The sequence below is a fragment of the Hydra vulgaris genome, chromosome 04, assembly GCF_038396675.1.
Source record: "Hydra vulgaris chromosome 04, alternate assembly HydraT2T_AEP".
Taxonomy (NCBI): Eukaryota; Metazoa; Cnidaria; class Hydrozoa; order Anthoathecata; family Hydridae; genus Hydra; species Hydra vulgaris.
Window position 1 is genome coordinate 25,838,057 of NC_088923.1, and position 22,627 is coordinate 25,860,683.

The following is a 22,627-nucleotide window of genomic DNA, read 5'->3' on the forward strand; positions in this document are numbered from 1 at the left end:
TTTTGGTCCCCATGAAATGACCAATTCACGTGATTTATGGACGTGTTTTTCACGTTACTTTTGGCACGTGATATTTAGGTGACTTTTTGGTCCCCATGAAATGACCAATTCACGTGATTTATGGACGCGTTTTTCACGTTACTTTTGGCACGTGATATTTAGGTGACTTTTTGGTCCCCATAAACTGTCCAAAAGACGTGCTTTTTACGTTAATTTTGGCACGTAATATTTAAGCAATAATTATGCTTTATAATTACAATTATAAGTGTTTGGATTCGTGTAAAGAAAAAAAACTCATCGTCGAGGAAATATTTAATACGTAAATACATGGTTTTATTAGTCAGTATATTAGTTCTTGACATAAAAATTTTTAATTTGTAATAAAAGCTGCACTTTTGTTAAAATATCCTCCTTATATCCAAAGTAATAAGTACGAAGTCGTAGATCTGCAACTTACGAAGAGCACGCTTCAATCTTATATATCTATTCTCCCATAAAAGCACGCTTCAAACATAATCTAACAAATCAGTCGATATTTTCTTCTATAAGAGCACGCATCAAACTTTATCTAATGAATCAGATTTAGCTGAAAAGAAACGAATAAAATCTTAAATAATAATATGATTATTTAATAATTATCTTAAATCACAAACTTTTAAAACAAATCTTACTTTGAGAGTTGCCAACTACTTTTGGCAACAAGATTTTCTAGGGTGTTACTTGTTTTCTTTTATCTAAATCATTAAATAATTTTAAGAAAACAATACTACATACAATGTAAAAAAATAAAAGTTATTTGCCTTCTAATTTTATACTCTGATTGCTAAAAAAGTAAATAAGTATTTAATAAAAAAAGATGTAACAAAAAAGTCGACAGATGATTAAAAAAAAAGAAGTACATAATAAAAAATACAAGTTTAAAAAAATATTTTTTATCTATATCTAATATCTATCTATAGATTTATCTATATCTATATCTATATAAAGTTAATAACTGATGGGCGTGATTAGAAAAAGACCTGTACTCACCTTATGTGATAACATCTGTGTACTATGTGATAACATGATAATTTGTTTTCTTTGTTTTCCATTTTCTTATATTTGCATCTGTTTCTGCATTAACTTGTTCATACATTAACTCACTAGATGCAAAGGTGACAGCCCACAAAGTTGCTTTAAATGAGTAATCTACAAAGTTTTGAACAGCATTAAATGTCATTTTAGAATGCACACAAAAAATAAAACAATTTATAAAAATGTAATAGTTATCACATTACCACAAAGCATTATAGTGGGGATTTTATATCATGATTTTCCTTATCCATGGTCAGATTTTCACCTTGAGGCTCCTTTTGCTGTGGAAACATTCACCTATATAATATTGTATATAATTAGGGGTAGATGAGGCACCACAGGAGCCTCATCTACCCCTAATTATATACAATATATTAAGTATAAAACTAAAAATATGTATAATAAAGTATTGTCAAATTAGGTCACCAATAAATACAGAGTGCTGAAAATTCAACTCAGAATCAAGTTGCATTCTCCAACAAGATATGAATTAAATCAAATTCTTACTACAGAGTGTGATCACAAAAGAAGACAAAGAGAGGGAAAAGTGAAATTTCTCAAACTTTAAAAGTTAAAAGGTTATTGGGTCTTACTACAGAATGATATTCCTAGGCAATAACATAACAATACCATTGGGTCTTCCTAGTTAATATTATTTTATGCAGAACTTATCATTTGTCATATAGCTTAATAAATTTAATATTAAATAAGTTATAACTTATTTATTATCAAATTAATTACATTGACAAATTTGACAGTCTAAAATAGTATACAATATGGTAGAAAAAAAGTATACCTTGTAGTAGGGTTTGATCTTTTGCGTGTTGCAATATGAGAATTATCTGCCATAACGTTACACAATTTTGAACTAAGCTTTATAATATATTTATTAAACCTAAATTGATAAAACTTGGTAATAAGATAACATGTTTGGATAAAATATTATATATGTAACATTTTATTTTTGTCAAAAATGCATTGCGACGTTATAAGATATCTTACGCCCTACTTTTTAAATTAATTATTATAAAATTACAATGCAAAATAATTACATTATTATAAAAGTAAAATAAAAAGTAATTACAATAATGAATATATAAACTACATATTTCATTTAATCATTATATCTAAAATATCCGGAAAAAATTTACGGAAAATATCTGGAAAAATTTAGAATATTTCCCCCCTCATTTTTCCCTTAATTTTGCATTCAGCCAAGTCTTTTCTCAATTTTTGAAAAACTTTTCTTAATTTTTGTATGAATGATGACTAAAATAACATAAAAACAAATAGATGAATAATATATACTTGTTATATGTTGTAATAAAAGTTGTATGTATGGAAAACTTTTCGGATATTTGGAAAAAGATAAATTTCAGAAAAATATCTGGTATTCTGGGAATATCCTGAATAAGGTTATCCCTGAAACTAAATTATAAAAAAATAGTAAATAAAGAATATCTTTCCAAGTTTCTAATTACAGGTTTTTATTATGAATAAAAAAAGTTCCAAAATACACAATATTTTGGCAACGTAACATTCACGTTTTAATCAAGTAAAATTGTCACCTGGACAAGGTCACCTAAAATATACATGATTGAAACATGAAGAAGGAAACGGGGTAAGAGCAGGCATCAAACTTTATCTAATAAATAAGTCGATATTTTCTCCAATAATAGCTCACAACACCAAATTTAGCTCAAAAGAAACAAATGAAAACTTAAATAATAATATGAATATTAAATAATCATCTTAAATCACAAATTTTTAACACAAATCTTACATGGTGAGTCACCAACTGTTTTGGCAACAAGATTTTCTGGTGTTGCTATTTCTTTGATCTAAATCATTAAACAATTTTTGAAAAAGCAATGCTATACTTGAGAGAAACTTGCTTTACATATTGGAAGGTCGTCAACATTGAAAGATAAGTAAAATGCAGTTTTAAATACAATAGCATCATAATTATCTTTTTGTGGGGAAAACATCGAACAAATCCGCATTAATAACCTGTTTTATATTGTACATAATAACAATAGTAATAAAAGTCATATAATATATATAGTAATAATTTCGCATAACTCGAATATATATATATTAACCATATAATATTTAAATAATATAAAAAAAGGAAATAAGTATTAACATTTTTTAACAAGTAAAGCACGAGATCAAGATGTCATATATTATAAAAAGATTAGGTATTTAATAATAATATATACATATATCAATAATAAATAACATAACACATTTATTTATTGATATTATCTTGGGTAAATTCTTTAACCTTGTTGATAAAAACCAAATAAAGAAAGAAAATCTATTTTGGGTTTTTATCTAAACGACTCTTGAGTAATAATGTATGCAGAAGTTCTAGAGACATTATTATTGCTCAAGAATCAAGAATAAGTTCTGCTAAAACTTATAATTTGTCCATGTAGCTTACTTAATTTAATATTAAATTCGTTATAACATAACTTATTTCGTACTAAATTAAGTAAGCAAAATGGACAAATTCGCCAGTCTAAAATATTATATCATAAAGTAGAAAAAAAGCATACCTTGTATTTGAGTTTAATCTTATTTGTGTGGCAAATAGGGACGGCAAATAGGGTACTAATTTATTTAACTTAATTTGATATAATTTAAATATTAGATATTACAACTTAAAATATATTGTTCTTTTTAGTTCTGTTTTAAATGCATTGCGTTAAAAGATATTATATAGACCAATTTTTTTTTTTTTAATTGAGATAATACTACAATAAAAATTAATTATATTATCATAGAAGTAAATAATTATAACTAATATAATGAATACAAAAACTATACTATAAAAAAATAATTAATATAATAAAAAATATTATTTCACATTTCTTATGCCAGTTTTTTTGAGAATAAAAAAAGTTCCGAAAGACGAGATATTTTGGCACGTGACTTTCACGTGACTTTCACGTAAATTAGTAACCTGGAAGAAGTCACCTAAAATACACGTGATTGAAACGTGAATAAAACGTTGCGTGCCTACTGGGTACTTGAAATCAAAGAATGTTCTTTAAGCATTCAAAGTAATATAATAGGAGCAATTAGAGCTCATAATCAAGTTGGTAAAATTACTGAGGAGGATGCAACAGGAATATGATTATAAATGTGCAGTATTCATATAAACATAGAAAAGGTTTTCTTTAATAGTTTGGAGAGGATATTAGTTTTTAATTCGCCTACTATCCTGAGCGAAATGAAATTGTGGTGCGTGAAACCACTGTACTATTAAAAGAGTTGAAGAATAGTAAAAAATTTCAATAACCGAGGAAAAATATTGGTGCAATGTCTCTTCTGAAAAAAATAACGTAAGCAAAAATATGCAGTTAATTGGTGTTAAAAGATTAAAAAATTGGTGTTAAAAGATTTAAAAAAAAGGGTATTACATGACAAAGTAGGACATTTTCATTACACTTTGTAAAAATGGTTACCTATATTAAATAAACTACCTTGCCATTATGGATGGTTCTTTTACTTACAAAAAATAAATTACATAAATAATTTTAAACGCTTTTTGTAAATTTACATTTCCATATAAGTAATTAATTTTTTTGAAACGACTTTTACTTTATAAAGTAAGTTTTTTTTCAGTAAGTTAGTAATCAGTAAGTTATGTAAAAGAAGATTACATCAAAAGTAATTTACTTTTACGTGTAAAAGTAAATCACATGAAAAAGTTGTTTACTTTAAAATTTAAAAGTTAATTACATTTTGAAAATTACAGGTTGGTTCAGAATTGATCAATATTTAGTCGAAATTGGTTGCACAATGGATAAAACGTTTAGCGAGCTATTATTGACTAATTGTTGACGCTTGATTCGAAATGAATATTTCAAATATTTTTATATACACGCTTACTAAACGTTGATTTAACGTTTAGAATATCGACTTACATTAGTCAATATTGTAAACCTTCAATCGACCTAAATTAAACGTAAACATTTATAGATTTAAAATCTATGCTTTAAATCTTTTAATATACACGCTTATTAAACGTCAATCAAACGTTTAAACTATTGACTAATATAAGTCGTTATTCTAAACGTTTGATCGACGTTTAATAAACGTTTATTATATTATAATATAGTAATATAGCCATTGCACAATGGGCCAGAGTGCACTTTTACTGGACAAAATTCATAACTAATTTAATATTAGAGCTATATTCACTAAAATTAGTATGAGTACTAATATGATGTCTGCGCTTTTTATGAAGGTAATATTTTTTTATTTCGTTGCTATGGATACCTTTATTTTGCTTAGCAACAACCTACTTTTGTTATCTGCAGATATTTTATAAGTGCTATATTTACTAAATTTGGCATGAGTACCAATATGAGATCACACTTCTTACAAAAGTGATAATTTTTTAAATTTAGTTGTTATGGATACTTATATTGCTTAGTTACCGGATACTTTCCTTAGTTACAAAGTGGTAAATTGATATTTGAATATCTTATCGGATTTTTGACCCACCTATATTGAATAAAAATTGAGTATTTAGGTAAATAATGTTTTAGGAATAATAAAAGCAAAAAATAGTGCGAGAAAACGTTATCAATTTTAAATTACATCAAAAAATTATAAAACAATAATATCGTTTGAAGATTGTTTAAGTAATTGTAAAACATCTGAAGGAAATGCTTTATGATTTGTTTGGTGTGATGTTGATTTACGCAATGATGAAATAACAGGATCACTGGAAACAAGAAGTCTATTGATAAGATCAGTATTTGTTGCTTTTCTGGATGTTTTTCGGCTGAAATTTTCGCGATAAGATTTAAAGTCTTTATTTCTAGCCTCTTGAGCTTCCTCTGACATAAGTCCGATGGGTAATGAAAGGCTTTTAATTATGTCATGTCCATGTATCAATACTTTGTGAACTGATTGAGCCATGTAATACCATGGATAAAGGGACACATACACTGCGACCATTTTCTATAGACGCACGTAGAATTTGGCAAATTTACAGTGTTGCAGTGGTAATAAAATTGTTCTAACGGTACTTTTGAATAAGTGTATGTAAGAAAACAATGATCCATTATGCATCTGATTATTAATTGTCTTGATTGTATTAAAATAATTAAATTTTTAATATTCACGTGGCAATTTTCTATAGACGCACTAAAGTTTTTACGAGTTTTGTCGCAAATTTCTTATATTCTGTAGTATTTTTTATCTTGTGAGTCGAAATTAAGTTGAACTTAACCAAATGCCGAAAGGAAAGGTCCTTAACGATATTGAAAAAGGTCAAATATTGGCTTATCATCGAGAAAAAGTTCCAAATCGAGAAATTGCTAGAAGATTGAAGAGATCAGATCACGTTATCCGTAATTTCTTGGAAAATCCAACAGATTATGCAACAATCGAGAAAAAACCAAAGAAATCTAGGGTTTCAGACCGTGAAAAACGCAAAATTGTTCGACTCGCATCAAATTCGTAAAGAAGTTTGAAAACAATTAAGTCAGATTTGGGTTTAAATGTTTGCAAGGAGACGATTAGAAAAGTTCTTAAAGACATCCCACATATAGTACGATCAAAAATGAATAAAGCATCAAATTTAAAGCTCGTTCACAAACAGAAACGGATGGAATTTGCCCGTGAAGACTTGGCACGCATTTTGAGAACAAGTAAGAAATTTTAGATTAAATTCTCATGAATACTTAAGATGTCTAAATAGCTGAATATTTTTGTTTTCAATACCAGGTGATTTTTTCAGGCGATAAAAAGTTTAATCTTGATGGGCCTGATGGTTTTAGTGGCTACTGGCGTGATTTGAGGAACGAACCCAAATATTTTTCGACAAGTAATTTCGGTGGTGGATCTTTGATGGTTTGGCTTGGGTTTTGTGCAACAGGAAAGTTAAATTTAGCATTTACATCTTGCAAAATGAAAAGTTCTGAATACATAGATGTGCTAAAATTATGTTTGATTCCATTTAAAAACAAATATCAACGCAAAAAGTTTGTTTTTCAACAAGACAACGCCAGCATTCACACTAGTAACGAGACTAAAGCTTGGTTTGAAACTAAAAAAATTGAGCGAATGTGGTGGCCTGCTCGCAGTCCAGATTTGAATCCTGTTGAAAACAAATGGGGAATCATTGTAAGACGTATCTATGCTGACCAGAAGCAATATAACTCTGTGGCAGTGCTAAAAGTAGCGGTATCAGAATGCTGGGAGGATATGGAGCCAAAAGTGCTGGAAAACTTGGTGAAAAGTATGCCAAAACGAATTTGTCAAGTAATTGAGCGAGAAGGAGGTCCAATCGAGTACTAAAAATGTGATTAAAACATTTTTTTGGATAGTTTTGTTTAAAAATGTAAACTGCGTCTATAGAAAATACTCAGCTATCTTTTGAACTTAATTCATTTATGATTGACCTCTTTTCAAATTTGACATTATTTTTTGATAATTTTTGTTATTTTTTTATACTTTATTTATAATTTAATGAAATACACTATAAAAATAAAGTTAAGTACGTTTTTAAGACATAATCCACATGCGTCTATAGAAAATGGTCGCAGTGTATAGTCTAAAAGTGTCAAAACAATAATCCTTGAACTTTAAGCAGTCTATTTCATATCCTGAAGAGAGCGTTACCAAGATAATGTAAAATCTGAATATAAGGTTTTGGTCAATACCCAGAATTTCAGCTGTTTGTTCATATGCTGCAAAAGCACGCCTTGAGGTATTGCCATCATTACTTGTTCCAGAACCACCACTTTTAGGGAAATCAACAACAAGTCCCATTTTGTTCATAAAATCAGTCTGAATCTTTTGTTTAGCTACAGATGCCTTTTCTTTGTGTTCTTTAGATCTTGCTTGCCACTTTCTTGTTTCTTTTTTATATGCAATGTGCAATAACATCTCAAAAAATCGAATCCATGCATGAAGACTGGAAAGACCATATTTGAACTCTCTGTTAGTATAATCTATATTAAGGATATCAAGACTATTCATATTTTTTTGGAGAGACACCACACACTGAACAGCATTGGTATGAGTTATTTTTTTCAGATAATATTGTTTGAACCTTCCCATCAATCATTGTAAGTTCAATAATACAATTCACTTCAATAGAAGATCCGCAAACCTCTAATAAAATCATACCCAAGCTTTCTATCTCACTTTTAATGTACTGATCTTCTTCAATCACAGATTCCTTGGATTCCATTTTGTATGCAAATCTTATGGGTCTACAATAGGCTGTGGAGGACGACTTTTGATTTCTCCAAATAGGCACCTTTTCGTTGCTGTTGTTAAATCCAGTCATATCCAATGGGAAAAGACAAGTAATAAATAATGATTCTTCACGCTTTAAATCTCTGTTAATGTCGGGTTCTGATAAAACTTGTTTATAAATGCTTTGGCCAGTAGCACCATCAAAACCAGCCTTACACGTTAGTGTCATTGTTTTTATTGCTTTGTCGTTCAATATCAAGTGCCTTAGCACAGGTTCCTGAACTGCACAGATTCTTTGCAAAGTATGAGTCATTAAATCTTTTAAAGGAACTGAAGCTGAATAGTCCTCCACTGTTATGTTTGCAGGATAACATTTCAATTTTGCATCTCTGACATCATTGTAAGCGGGGTAGATGTTATATTCTTTCTCCAAGGCTCCGCTTCTAATCAATTGATAGGAAGCTTTTGTCAGACTTGCATCAATTATTAAAGCCAGTGCTTCGTCTGCTGAATATTTAGTTGCTTTATCTGTATTTGATATATTTAAAACATTCTTGGCAGCAATAACAACAGATTTATCTCTAAATTTTTTATTAGCAGCAAAAAATAATTCATTGGATGAATGAGATTCAATTAAACAAGATACACGCCGTTTTTTAGTTTTGTTAGAACTATTATCAAATGCAACTGGTTTTCGACCATGTCTACTTGCAGTTGGTTCATTGTCTTTTTTTCTGACAATTAAATATTCATTAAGCCAGTTCACAAACTTCTTTTCAAAATTTTTCACAGTATAGTTAGCAGATTTCCACTTTTTTTTATACAAGTAAACAAATCGTTGAACAGCATGTCTAAAATCAACGTCTTTAAAATCAGCAAATTTTGGCTGAATAAATTTTAATATATCTTCAGTAATATTTTTTTTTGAAATACTAAGATTGTTTTTTTGGAGAAAATTATGAATGTCTAAGTTTAACAAAACCATATCTAAATAATTATTGTAACAAGTATTTTGTATTTAAAAGTAAAATGTTATAATATATATGCCGCCTGGACTACTAATACTTGTTAGTAGTTAAGTTACTACAAGTGTTAGTAATTAAAATTAAAAGTAATTAAATTACTGTCAGTGTTAGTAATTAAATTACTAACAACTACCGAAAATATGTTGTTGCTATGTTATGCAAAGTAAGGTATCCATAGTAACCAAAAAAAGTTAACCTCATAAGAATTCTGAATCTCATTTTAATACATACCCCCAATATTGTGTATTTAGCGCAAGTAAAATACTGTTAAAACAACGTTAATGTAAAAATGAGTTGTTGCTATGCAAAATTTAGTACCATAGCAACCAAGTTTAAACATACATAAAATCTGAACGGGGATTTAAGGGGACGAGCAATCAATTAAAACTCGATTGAAGCATCATATAGCTCAAATAAATATAAGACAACACATGGCAAATTGTGGTAATTATTAGTTATTGTGCGGCAAAAAATAAGTTTCTTAAGAAATTTTTTTTTTTAATCTGTGATTTTCAAAGTATAACTGAGATAACATGCTATGACAAATTTATTTCACACATTGGTTTTTCTTATCTCTAAATACTCTAGAATAACATGTACTAATTTTTTGTTTCAAAAATGTAGATGTAATTGAAATATAACACAACGTTGATGTCACCGTTAATTACTTATTTATAATTTTTTTATTTTATCTCAATATTCAAATGCTTAGAGTCTTGGTAACTAAGGGATTTAATATAAATAAATTATCAATAGATTTCTCCTAATATATGTAGATACTAAAATTAAATAGGTTTTCAAGATTAGACAACTAAAATATTTCCCATTTTGTCCACCTACTGGCCCACTGTGCATTGGTCAGAAAAAAACTTAAGTCAGGCGGTTTAAATTGGCATAGTTAAAACGAAATAAAAAACTTATTAAAAAGTTATTTTTTATTGGCTAAATAATTAAATTAGACTTAAATGTGTTTTCAAGATTCACTTACAACAATACCTTTTTCAAGATTCACCTTACAACAACTAAAAGCAAAACGACAGATAAATTAATGATAAAGAGTGTCGGGTGCGCCATTTTAATTCATGGAAATTAAAAAGCTCTTATTGCGACAATTTACTTTCCTAATTGCCAACAAATCAATGGAATCCAATGTTTTAGAAATTATTGATGGCAACATTGGCACAGTTAAACAATATGAGTTGCTGGTCTCTCGTTATGAAAGTCCTGCTGCAAGAGCTTTTTTTGTAAGTTTTACAAACAGTTAAAAATCATCTTTGCAATAATCAAGAGGTTTAATAACTAAATATATATTTTTTTAATTTTAGATGCATTTTAGCTTAATTTAGTTACATTTACTAAAGACAGTTGGTGAAACAGAGCTGATAAAAACCACTGCATATGTGATGTTGCGACGTTACAAACTTTTTAATGTCAAAAATAAACATGGATGGTACATGAAACTTCGGAAATTTCCATTCAGAAAATCCTCTATATGTAAAGTTGTTCTGTTTAAATCCAATTTTGATTTATGAATGTACATTTAAAATTCTAACTATTTTACCCTAGTTTTTTGCGGTTACAAATCAGGTTACAAAATCAGACGATCAGGATACGAACTTAGATGATGTTGCACAAACAGGTGCAAGATGAACAAGCGGTAGACGGTAATCTAGGAAGATTTTTTAATAAAGCATAAACCAGAGAAAACAGTGATCCAAAGTATTTGTTTATGAGTTTATTAATTTTTAAGTAATCCTTGACTCAATCTTAATGTAAACATTTATTTTCTGTTAATGAGATTAAATTTAAAAAATGTTTGATAGAAATTGTTACTATAAAATTTCCACTGCAAAAAGCTTGATAATTTTTTTTTATTATTATCGAAATGTAAACAAGTATAGTGCGCAAACATTTTTTATCTAAATCCCAACTATATGAAAACGTTTTATATAAGTTTATAACTTTATAAATAGTTTTATAAAATAAAAATCTAGTATAAGTAGTATAGTATTAAAGTTTATAAACATGTTATAATAGCTATTAAAAATATAAAAAATAAGACCAGGTCTTTTATAACTATATTTTATTTATAAATTTCAAGACCTATATAGCTCTAATTACTTATATAAAGTTAAAGTTATAACGTAATTTTAATTTATATTAGTTTTAAAACTTAAATAATTTAAAATTACGTTAACTAAATTCAAGAAACTATTACACAAGATCTAAAAGTTTAATATACGTTAATTAGACTAAACATAAAAGACTAGATTTGAACATAAATTAGACAAAGTCTAAACGCTTTATATACGTATAACAATCATATAATAGACGTCTAAAATACGTTCGAATGTAGACGTTTTATGGACGTTTGTTCTAAACGTTAATCTGGATTTCATTCTAAACCGATAATCGACCAAATCTGAACGTTTTGTCGAATCGTTGTGTTCACGTTTAATAACGTATATGTGTTTACTGGGTAATATAAAAGTTCCTCAAACTGCAATTTACATTTACCTATAAAAGCAAATAATTAAAAAAAGTTATATTAAAAAATAACTTGCATATGAAAGTAAATTACCTAAAAGTAATATGCTACCAAATGTAAACTAAAGTTACAAATAAAATAATATTTTATAACTACGAATTTTTTATTTGAAAAGTATTAACAAATCTTTATTAAAAATAAATTATATAAAATAAAATTTAAATTACATTTTATATAATTTGTAAAGTAAATTAAAAGTAATTTATATAAAGTAAGTAAATAAATTTACTTATATTTTACAATAACTTTAACAGGATCTTGTACAAAAGTAATGCAAAAAAGCAAAACCTTAAGTAACTAACATTTAGATTGCCGCAACATTTGATTTGCGCGGTTTTAAGTATTTCTTCCTTGTAATGTTTGAAAATATCAGTTATAGGTTTCTGCCCATGATTAAAACCCTCCTCTAGTTCCGGTCCATAATAGTTTTAGCTATAATAACCATTCTCTGAATCAAACCGTCTCAAAAATATTCACTCTCTGGCCATCTATTCGAAAGGTCTGGACAAAGCTGAAACAAGGCAGTTAGTAGAAGGCGCATATACCTATAGGAGACTCAAAAAGGGTAGTTTATTGGAAAAGAAAATAATTGGCATAATTGTAAGTTTTTTTTTACAAGTTTTTTGCGCAAATGTATTTGTTATTTAAAAAACTAAGGAGAGAAAGTTTAAACCTGTCTTGAATTATGGGGGCTATAACACCATGCCCTAAAGATTAAGGAGACTCGAACTTTTTAAGAGGACGTTTTATTTTTGAAAAGATTTTTGCCACTTTGATACGAAAAAAAGTCTACCTGCTCAAAAATATCCTTCAACTCTAAAAGTTTTAGTTTAAACAACTACGGTACTTTTATACGGGCATGAAAAATTTAGAACTTTTCACGTAAATATCTTCATCTGCGTGTAGCATCAGTGGCCATTCTGCCGCAAGGCCAGTATAAGCAAAACTTACGGTCCCACAAACCTAGAGCCGTAAGGTTTACGAGCCCGAAGAAATATTTAAAGATTTTTTTTTTTTTTTTTTAAATTATTGTCCAGAGGAACAGAAATTGGGCACCTTGGCTAGGGTTAGGACTATTGTAATTGTAATTGTAAAAATTAAATACAATTACACATTACAATACAATAGTATTGTATTGTAATATTACAGAAACAATAAAAAAATTTTATTTTGGTATTGTATTTCTGTGATGAAAAACAATTACAATAAGTATTGTATTGTTAATTTTTAAACAATACAATAAAATTCGAGAACTATCGTATTGTATTGTTTTAATGAAATAAAATTACAATAACTATTGTATTGTTTTTTGATGAAAACAATTACAATAACTATTGTAATGTATTACTTTACATTAAAGTAGAAAAGCTAACGTATTTTAACGTATTTATATTCATCTCTGACGAACTTACTATTATTTTTGCTATTTTTTATTTTCGGATTTGCAATATATTGCAAATTTTATTTTTTACATATTTAGATTTCGCATCACCAATCTTTTTGTGTATTTCTAAACTCTAAATGGCCGCAAAATATTGTCTGTCTGATGTTAGCCTTACTATTATGAAAAATAACATTCATAAATTATTTTATTCAGCCCTTTTATTTTTTCCTCTTGATTTTAATGCTGTAAAGGAACTTAAAATATATATGAAAATTAACTTTAGTAACACAAACAGTTAAACATAATAATTCTTCTTAAATAAAAATTTTTACTTCGGTAGATGTTGGTGGAGGTCTAAAGAATCTCTTTGCTACTTTTGCCAAACCAAACTTTGCTTTTAATGTTGCTTTCTAATATAAATCTATGAAACTTCAGACCTTCTTCGGAGTTTGAATCAATTTTTGAGATATTGTCAACCCAACCAGGCATTGCAAATTGCAACATTTCAGCCCTCTGCCGTTTTGTTCTGGTGTCAAATAAGGGTATTGTTCTTTTTTTAATTGTAATAGACTCAACTTGATCTGAAGTTGGTATATTTTCAGGACTGCCGGTAGTTATGAGTATTGCTTTTTCAGTTAGGAGATTTTTTAGAGTAAACAACTTCTTAAATGTGATGATTTGAGATTAGTAACTTAAAACTATTATGTAACGTGATTTCAATTAAAATTTCTACAATTGTTATAATTAAAAATTGATTTACTAACAAACGATTACAATTAGGAAATCGTCATGATCTTACTCTAAATTAAAACTTAAAAAAAATCTTATAAAAGTTTCGGTTCATTTCAGTTGCGGTTTGAACCGAAATTTCGGCCGAAACAGGAAAAGTAAAAAAATTGTTAAAGCAGAAATTTCGGTTTCGGGTTCGGCCGAAGCCGAAAGTTTCCGTTCACTAATTACAATACAATATTTATTGTTATTGTATTACAGAATTACAATAGTTGTAAGTCAGAAGTATTGTTATTGTTTCTAAGTTAAGTTAATACAATAACAATAATTATCGTTACTGTTATTGTTTTCATTACAATTACAATAGTCCTAACCCTAACCTTGGCCAGTATGTTTACGGACCAAAAATACCAAAAATAAAATTATTAACCAAAATCATTGGTTTTTCATAATTATAATAATATTACATCTTAGAGTTTACGCAAGTAGACATCGTTATATTATTGGTTACAATAAAGGCTTTAAATAAGTTTAATATGGTTTTTAACAACACATTAAAAGATCTCATTTGTACGTAACTATCAATAATACTATTAGTTAAAGATGCTGTTGATTAAGTAATTCTAATCGGTTGGTGAAAATAGGAAATCGCCGTATTTTTTTCAATTTACGAAACCTTCTTACATTGCTTTTAACGTGGTATATAACCCCGCAATACTTGTATTTAAATCAATTTGAAATTAAATCTTGTATTTTTTTAAATTATATTTTCATGGATAATACTTTTTAAAACCATTTATTTACATGTTAAAAAAATAAAATAATTCAAAATTTCTGTTATTTATGCAATATTTCTTCTGTTTTAGTATGTTATTTTAGAGAAAGATTTCTCTGTTTCTAAAATAACAAACTAAAACAGGAGAATTTGGTATTACAGCTATATATATATATATATATATATATATATATATATATATATATATATATATATATATATATATATATATATATATATATATATTATTTTTTTAGGTATATTCCCAAAAAATACAAAACTATAATTGTCAACTAAAATAAACTTATTAAACTCAAACTTCAGAAAAACACATGGTCATCAATTTTAAATGACAAGTTTTTAATGACTTTATTGTGTGCGGATACTTATTTAGGGGCTTGGCAATAAGACTATTTTTATCTTCTTGCCCCGCCATTCGTATATTTTAAAAAGAAAAGTAATAATTTGAAACGACAAATTTAGAAAAATGAGAAATTATAAAAGTTAAAAATCAATAACTGCATTAAAGAATGTAATAGAAAAAACAAAAATCAATGACGAAATTAAATTTGAAAAAAAATTTGATTTGATAATTATCAAATTAATAATAATAAAAATAAGAATAATTTGAACAATATAATAATATTGTTTGAAAAATACAAATGATCTTGTAGACTAAAGTAACTTATAAAAACTTAATTTTCTTTGTTATTCTTAGACAAACTTTAAGTCCTCGTCATTTGATTACTTATTCACGAAAAAAGAGTTAAATTAACTTTCGCTCTGAATTTTTGAATGATGAACCGAATTTGATTGTCAGACGAACTTATAACTTAATTAAAGATAATATTTTAAATTCCCTACATAATTGGAGAGGTTGCTCAAAGTTTATATGGCCATAATTTTTTCACACTAAGAGATTATTGCATAACACTAGAGAAGCGTTAATGAACTTAAATTTAGTTTAAAATGTTAAAAAAATGTATATATAAATGTTATAAACTCATTGCTCTCACACTAATGGCATAAAATGCTTTTGTGTGAGAGCGATGAAATGGGAAGTTAACATTTTAGGGGTTTATTGTTAACAGATTCAGAATACCGCAATACTTTTGAAAAGCTTTACATAAACATGAATATATAAATGTTTGGAGTTTGCTCCGTATCGTTACATAAAGTTAAATTGTCAAACATAAAACAAAAAGCTTGCAACGGGCCTGATTTTAAATATGTGATTGAAATCTGGTTTTTTAAATATTGTGATTTGTACTTTTGTTAACTTTTTACTTTAAATTTTTGAAAAATTAAATTAAAAAAAGTAACAAAAATTTACTGAAAAAAAAAACTTGATATTATTTCATCTGTATGATAAAATAATATCAAGACACTTTTTTTGCACAAATAATTTTATTTTACCATATAATTAGAAATTTTAAAATAAATTTGAAAGCGTGCTTTTTTGAATCATCCTACTATATTCGCTATATTAAATAAATTAAAATAAGCAGTTGTCGTGTTTATAAAAAGTTATTAATTTTCAAGATAATTACTTTTACTTTTTTAACTTTAATTTTTTTTTTTATTTATTCTTGATCTTATTTACGTCAGTTATTTAAAAGTTTTTTTTAAAGACTGTCTGGTTTATTGTCCTTGCTTTGGAAATGGCTCTACATTTTGCAATTTTATTCTAAGTCTTGTATTTTGGCTTCTTTTATTCAGCGTAGTTGTTGTTCAAAATCAATCTAACCAACATGAAAGTTGTTTATGGAAATGATTAACTAGAATAATTGTTAGATTATAGAGTAATAAAGAAATAATTGTTGTCTGGAATAGACTAATTGAAATTAGTTTATTCCAGGCAACAGTTTTATGAATAGCTAATTATAATTAAAAAAAAACTTAATTTTCATTTCTGTTAGATTAGTTGTTACAATCAGTGCTGACCAGGGCCGTCCCGAATGGGGTGTGAAGAGGGTATTTCCCACCCTCAAGCTGTTATATATGCATTTGAGTTACCAGTTGGCAAGTTTTAAAGTATAGTTAGCAAATGTCAAATATCAAGGACCTTTTTTGTGTGTGTGTGTCCCTAGTTTAAAAAGCACATGTACCTCCTAAATACCCCCCTCCCCCCCTTCCATCCTCCCCCAATGAGAGACCTCTTCGGGACGGCCCTGACAACAACCACGCTGAATAAGAGAAGCGAAAAGCAGCAGCAGAGCTACAAATATGTCCGGCTCCTTTGCGGTAAACTTTTATCAGAGCCACTAACCTATTTCCTCCCAACAAATTAATACTAAAACAAATAAAATCAAAAAAATGCCTTTTAAAAAAAGTTTTTCTTTGAAATAAAACTTTCTTTCAAAAAAGTTATAAACCCCAACTTTAAAGAAAAACAAAATATTAGAGAAAAAAATAAGGGTACGACCCTTATTTTTTTCTCTAATATCTTGCCCAGAAAATAAATTTAACATGCATGTTCATCGGGACTACACAAATGCTGTCAAGATAAAGTAAAATCAAAGTAAAGTCTGAAAGATAAAGTAAAATCAAAAAAAAAAAAGAGATTCAAAAAAGTGGTATAAGTATTTTGGACGAAAGAAGCTTTAGATCTTTCAAAACCATGAAAATCTATTAATTCTAACAATACCTTGTTAAGCCAAATTACCTTCTCCTCAATCATTACAAGTTTAATGTTCACCTTCTAGTCAATCATTACAAGTTTGTTTAGTGCGGAGTTCGCAATTTGTTTAAAAAAGCACAAAAAGTAAAAAAAATCATTTCACACAACACAGATAGCAGAGTTTATCAACAGTACTGATTTACCTTCAACACTATTTAACTAAAGATTTGTCGGATTAAAAGTGTTATGACTATAGAACCATAGAAAAACAACATCGCGCACAAACTTTAACTTTATGACTAAAGCATAAAAAAAAAATTTGTTTTAATGGAGACAAAAAAAAAATTCCATGTTTCTGTTCATTTGGTTTGGCATTTATTTGGTCTCTGTCCTGCAAAGGAGCTTGGCAAAATCATAACATTCTACAGATTGTCTTATTCTATGATCTTTTGGGTCTGAAAAATAGTAAAGATACCAGCAACATCTTCACACTGAGGTATATTCTTTTAAATACAATAGGTACCAGTCATAAAAATGTATCGTTCACTTGGGCTGTGAATAAAAACTGTGATAAGACACACTTTTATCCACTGTATAGCATAGATATCAAAAGTTCAGCATTCAACTTGGACGTAAGACCTTAGTAAGATCTTGGTCTTACCAAGTATTTGATTAGATTATTAATGCTTTTTTAGTTAGGGAAGTATGACCTCATCCTAAGAAGAAAAAGGAGATAAACCAGAAACTCCTAAAGCAAAAACAAGATCTAGTTGTGGGTATTCCCGATTCCCAGCGCTTCTAGGACATCAAACGTAACAATGGAAACAAAAAATTCTATTATCTTGAATTACACAATAGTGTACTTTTAAAAATGAAAAATTTGCCGGTTGAGTATTTTTTTAGAGAAAGTTCATTAGTCCAGGAACAAAAACAAGGTCATTTAGGAACCCTTTACAAGAAATATCTCAAGCAAGAGTGCAAAACATCAGCTCACTTAGGAGAAGTTTAAATGACTGGAAAGAATAGAAGTTCTCAGAGGATCTATAATCTCTGATAGCTGCATAGTTTATATATAGTACAAAAATTTTTAACTATATATAACTTTAGAAATAGTTAGGCTTTCTTATTTTAATAAGAATTCTAAATTAAATAACCATATTCATTTTTTATTCATTAAAATAAATACCTGGCATTAAAAACCAATACTTTGATGTGTTGCAGGAAAAAAAAGTAAAGCGCTTTTTTTTCCTGCAAGATAGCAGTGCACCAGTTTGTGTGTACAAAATTCAATTTTGACCTCAAAATAAAATTTCCTAGTCAAAATAAAAAAAAATATATTTGTGCAGTTTTAAAAATTAGGTGTAAAATTTATCCAGGCTATTTTTATAGGTTCTTTATAGTTTTGCAAACATTTGGTGAAATTTGTCACACTGTGGGGCCATTTAAATTATGACCATCATGATAAAACTTATATCCATACGCAATTTTATACTTTGCTTTACCTTCACTTTGATTCATCTTACCTTGAAAATTGTCAACCTCGAAAAATTAAATCTCCAATCAATGGTTTGTGTAGCAAGATTTTCTTTTTGTTTCATCTTCACTGTACTCCAAATTGACCACCAGGTTGAAACTCTCCCCAGTGGGGGGGAGAGTTTCAACCTGGTGGTCAATTTGGAGAACATTGACAATCAAACAAAAAAATAAAATTAAAAAAACTAAGAATAATGGAATTCGATGTTCATTTAGAAAAATTAAAAAGTTATTTATGTTTAAAAATTTCATTTTTTATTAGAAACTTAAAGGAGTTTAGTGATTTTACCGTATTTAAATGTTTCGTTTTTTGAAATGTGTTCCATAGTTCCACGGTATGCTATTCCATATTCAGAATACTTGCTCCTAATTCTAGGCAATTTATAAGTATTCCATTGGTTTATTCTAAGAGAGAAATTATTGTTAACGTTTTTCGTAAATTTATTATTAAAGGTTTTTGGAATCAGGCTGTTATTATATTTATACATAAAAATTAAGTGTTGGTAAATATTAACTTCATATATACTCATCATTTGCATGTCTTTCATTAGTGGTTTTGCATGTTCATATTTTTTTTTCTTATATATAAGTCTGCATGCATGTTTTTGTAGAGAAAATATTTTTTTAAGTTTTGTTGGTTGAGTACTAGCCCATGTAATATTGGAATAGTAAATAAAACAATGTATTGGGCCAAAATATACTAGTTTCAAACTTTCTGATGTTACATATGGGCGAATACGGTACATCAAACCAATTGTTTTACTAATTTTTTATTGGATATAATTTATGTGAGGAAGCCATGATAAATTTTCATCAATAAGAATTCCTAAGAATTTTATTGACTCATTTTTTTCGATTAGTTTATCATCTAAAATTAAATCTGGTAATTTTAAGGGAAGGTTTTCCTGTTGTGATTTTTTATGGAATAGAGTATACTTTGTTTTATCTACATTGAGTGACAGTTTATTAGCCTTAAACCATTCACTGACATTCCTTAATTCATAGTTCATGTCAGAGTAAAGTTGTCTAATGTCACTGTTCGATAAGAAAAGATTTGTGTCGTCAGCAAACATTATCGCGTTAAGTTTTTGCTGAAGCATTATGCAAATTGTTCACATAGATCAAGAACAGCAAGAGACCCAGAATTGACCCTTGCGGAACTCCACACATAATTTTTAGTTCACCTGATTCCTTGTTAATAACATATTGTTTTCTTTCAGTGAGGTAGCTTTTTAACCAATCATAGATTTTATTTATTACTCCATAGTGTTTAATTTTTTCTAAAAGAATGATGTGATCAACCGTATCAAATGCTTTTGATAGGTCAATAAATAATCCTAGAGTAAAGTTATTGTTTTCGAATCCTTTAGTAATTTGGTTTACTATTTCAATTATTGCGTGTTCAGTTGAATGGGTTTTTTGAAAACCAAACTGTTTTGTGTAAAATAAATTATTTTCATTAAAATTATTATAAATTCTATTATAGATTACACGTTCGAATATTTTGGAAAATACAGAAAGTACTGATACAGGTCTATAATTAGAGATTTCTGATTGATCATTGTTTTTGTAAATTGGACATACTTTTGCCAACTTTAGTGCTTCAGGGAAAATACCTTCATTAATTGAAAGTTTTATAATATGAATCAAAGGTCTGGAAATGTAATTTTTGTTTAAAATAACTATATTACTAGAAACGTCATCAAAGTCAGGTGATTTATTTTTTTTAAGAAAAGAAAAGGCTGTTTCATATTCTTTAATAGAAAAGTCGCTATCGTGAAGTTTTACGTCATTTAACGATTTAAGATATAATTGAAATGAGTTGGGTGTGGTTATAATTTTTTTAGCAAGGTTCGGGCCAATATTTGTAAAGTATTTATTTAACTCATTCGAGATTTTTAAAGGACAATAAATAACAGTTTTATTGATATTTATTCTTTGAGGCAGTAAAGCCGTAGTTATTTTGTTTCTTCCCATTATATTATTAATTACATCCCATGTTGTTTTTACATCGAATTTGTTTTTTGTAAGTTCTTCACTATAATTTATAAGAGAAGATTTTCGTAAAACCGTTTATATTTTTTGCATATTTTTTCATTATCTTCACTTCTGTCTTTCAAAAATTTATTGTAAAGTTTTTGTTTATTTTTTGAACATTTTATTAGAGTTTTATTCATCCAAGGATTTAGTATTGTTTTTTTTTTAATTATTTTTTATTCATATGGGCAGGTTTTGTTATATATATCAAGAAATATTTGTAGAAAAATATTAAAAGCTTCATCTGTATTAACACATTTAAAAACCTGATTCCACGTCTCTTGCTTTATTAGAAAGATTATTCTTGTTTATTAGAAAGATTATTCTTATTAATTGTTGATAGGTTGCGTTTTTTAGAGTTATAATTTTAGAATCTCCTTTGGATGTGACATTTAAAAGATTTAATTTAAAGTATATTGGGAAGTGATCACTAATGTCAGTTTTAAAAATACCTGTCTCAAATGACGTTTCTATATAATTATTAATAAAAATATTATCGATTGCAGTTGCAGAGCTTTTTGTTACCCTAGTTGGTTTATTTATAACTGGTAAAATATTATATTTAAAAAGCATATCAAAAAAAGATTTTGTTTTTGGAAATTTTTTATTAGTCAGAGCGTTCAAATTTATGTCACCAGCAATATACAATCTTTTTTTTTCTTTATTTGTTTTTAGGACCGTATTTTTAATAAATTCTTCAAAACATTCAATTTTACCACTCGGCGGTCGGTATACGCACCCAATTACAATTTTTTTGTTTTTGTCACTAATTATTTCAATGAATAGACTTTCATAATTAAGATTTGATGAGCATAATTTATTTTTTATTTTGTATGAATATAACTCTAAAACATATATACCAACGCCTCCTCCGTTTTTATTACTTCCTCGCGGTTGACTAATTAGTTTATAATTAGGTAATTTGTAATTAGAATTAGAATCAAGTGTATTTTCATGCCGAGCCTCTGTAAGGGATATGACATCAAACGTGTAATTTATAATATTTAAAAATTCCTTAAACTTGTCAAAGTTTTGATTTATGCTCGTAATATTTACATGTAATATAAAAAATGAATTTATTTCTTTTTCCCCCTTAAATTCATAAGGATCAAAATACGGTGTTTTCATTAAATTCCTTTGAATTTCTTGAAAAATATTTGTGTTAATTAATAAATTGTCTTCAAAAGGGTCAAATTTTTTATTTTCAAAACCTTGTTCAAATATAGTAAATATGAAAGAATTTAACTATTAATATATTAATAAATAAACTATTCACCTTGAAATATTAAATTTTCTGTTCTTTCAGAGTTTTTTTGATGAAATTCATGGACAATTAGTTTATTATACACAACTTTAGCATAATAACCATTTTATATATATATATATATATATATATATATATATATATATATATATATATATATATATATATATATATATATATATATATATATATCAGGCGCGTAGCTACCCTATAGCAAGAGTAGGCACAGCCTAAGGGCCCGTCGAAAAAGGGGCCCAAACGTCGACATTACTCAAAATTCATAAATCAAAATTGAGATGTTGAAATTTGCAATAGAGCTGGCAAGTTTTTTTTTTAAATTTGAATTTTTGTTACCTAAGTAACATTTGTAATATTTTGCGCTAAAATATTTATAAACTATTGTAGTTTAAT

The 22,627-nt window shown here is 27.6% G+C and overlaps 1 long non-coding RNA gene across 2 annotated transcripts; it reads right to left on the reverse strand.

Moving 5' to 3' along the window:
• Positions 1-300: 300 nt before the first annotated feature.
• Positions 301-3,766, reverse strand: LOC136079697 (uncharacterized). 2 transcript variants are annotated; one of them, XR_010638141.1, is made up of 7 exons: positions 3,636-3,766; positions 2,858-2,915; positions 2,643-2,772; positions 1,871-1,969; positions 1,030-1,188; positions 672-734; positions 301-586 (listed from the first exon to the last, which is right to left on the reverse strand). It is a non-coding gene; the product is annotated as an uncharacterized LOC136079697 (long non-coding RNA). The 2 variants fall into 2 exon arrangements; XR_010638142.1 differs by lacking the exon at positions 2,643-2,772 and having other exon boundaries at positions 3,636-3,765.
• Positions 3,767-22,627: the final 18,861 nt, after the last annotated feature.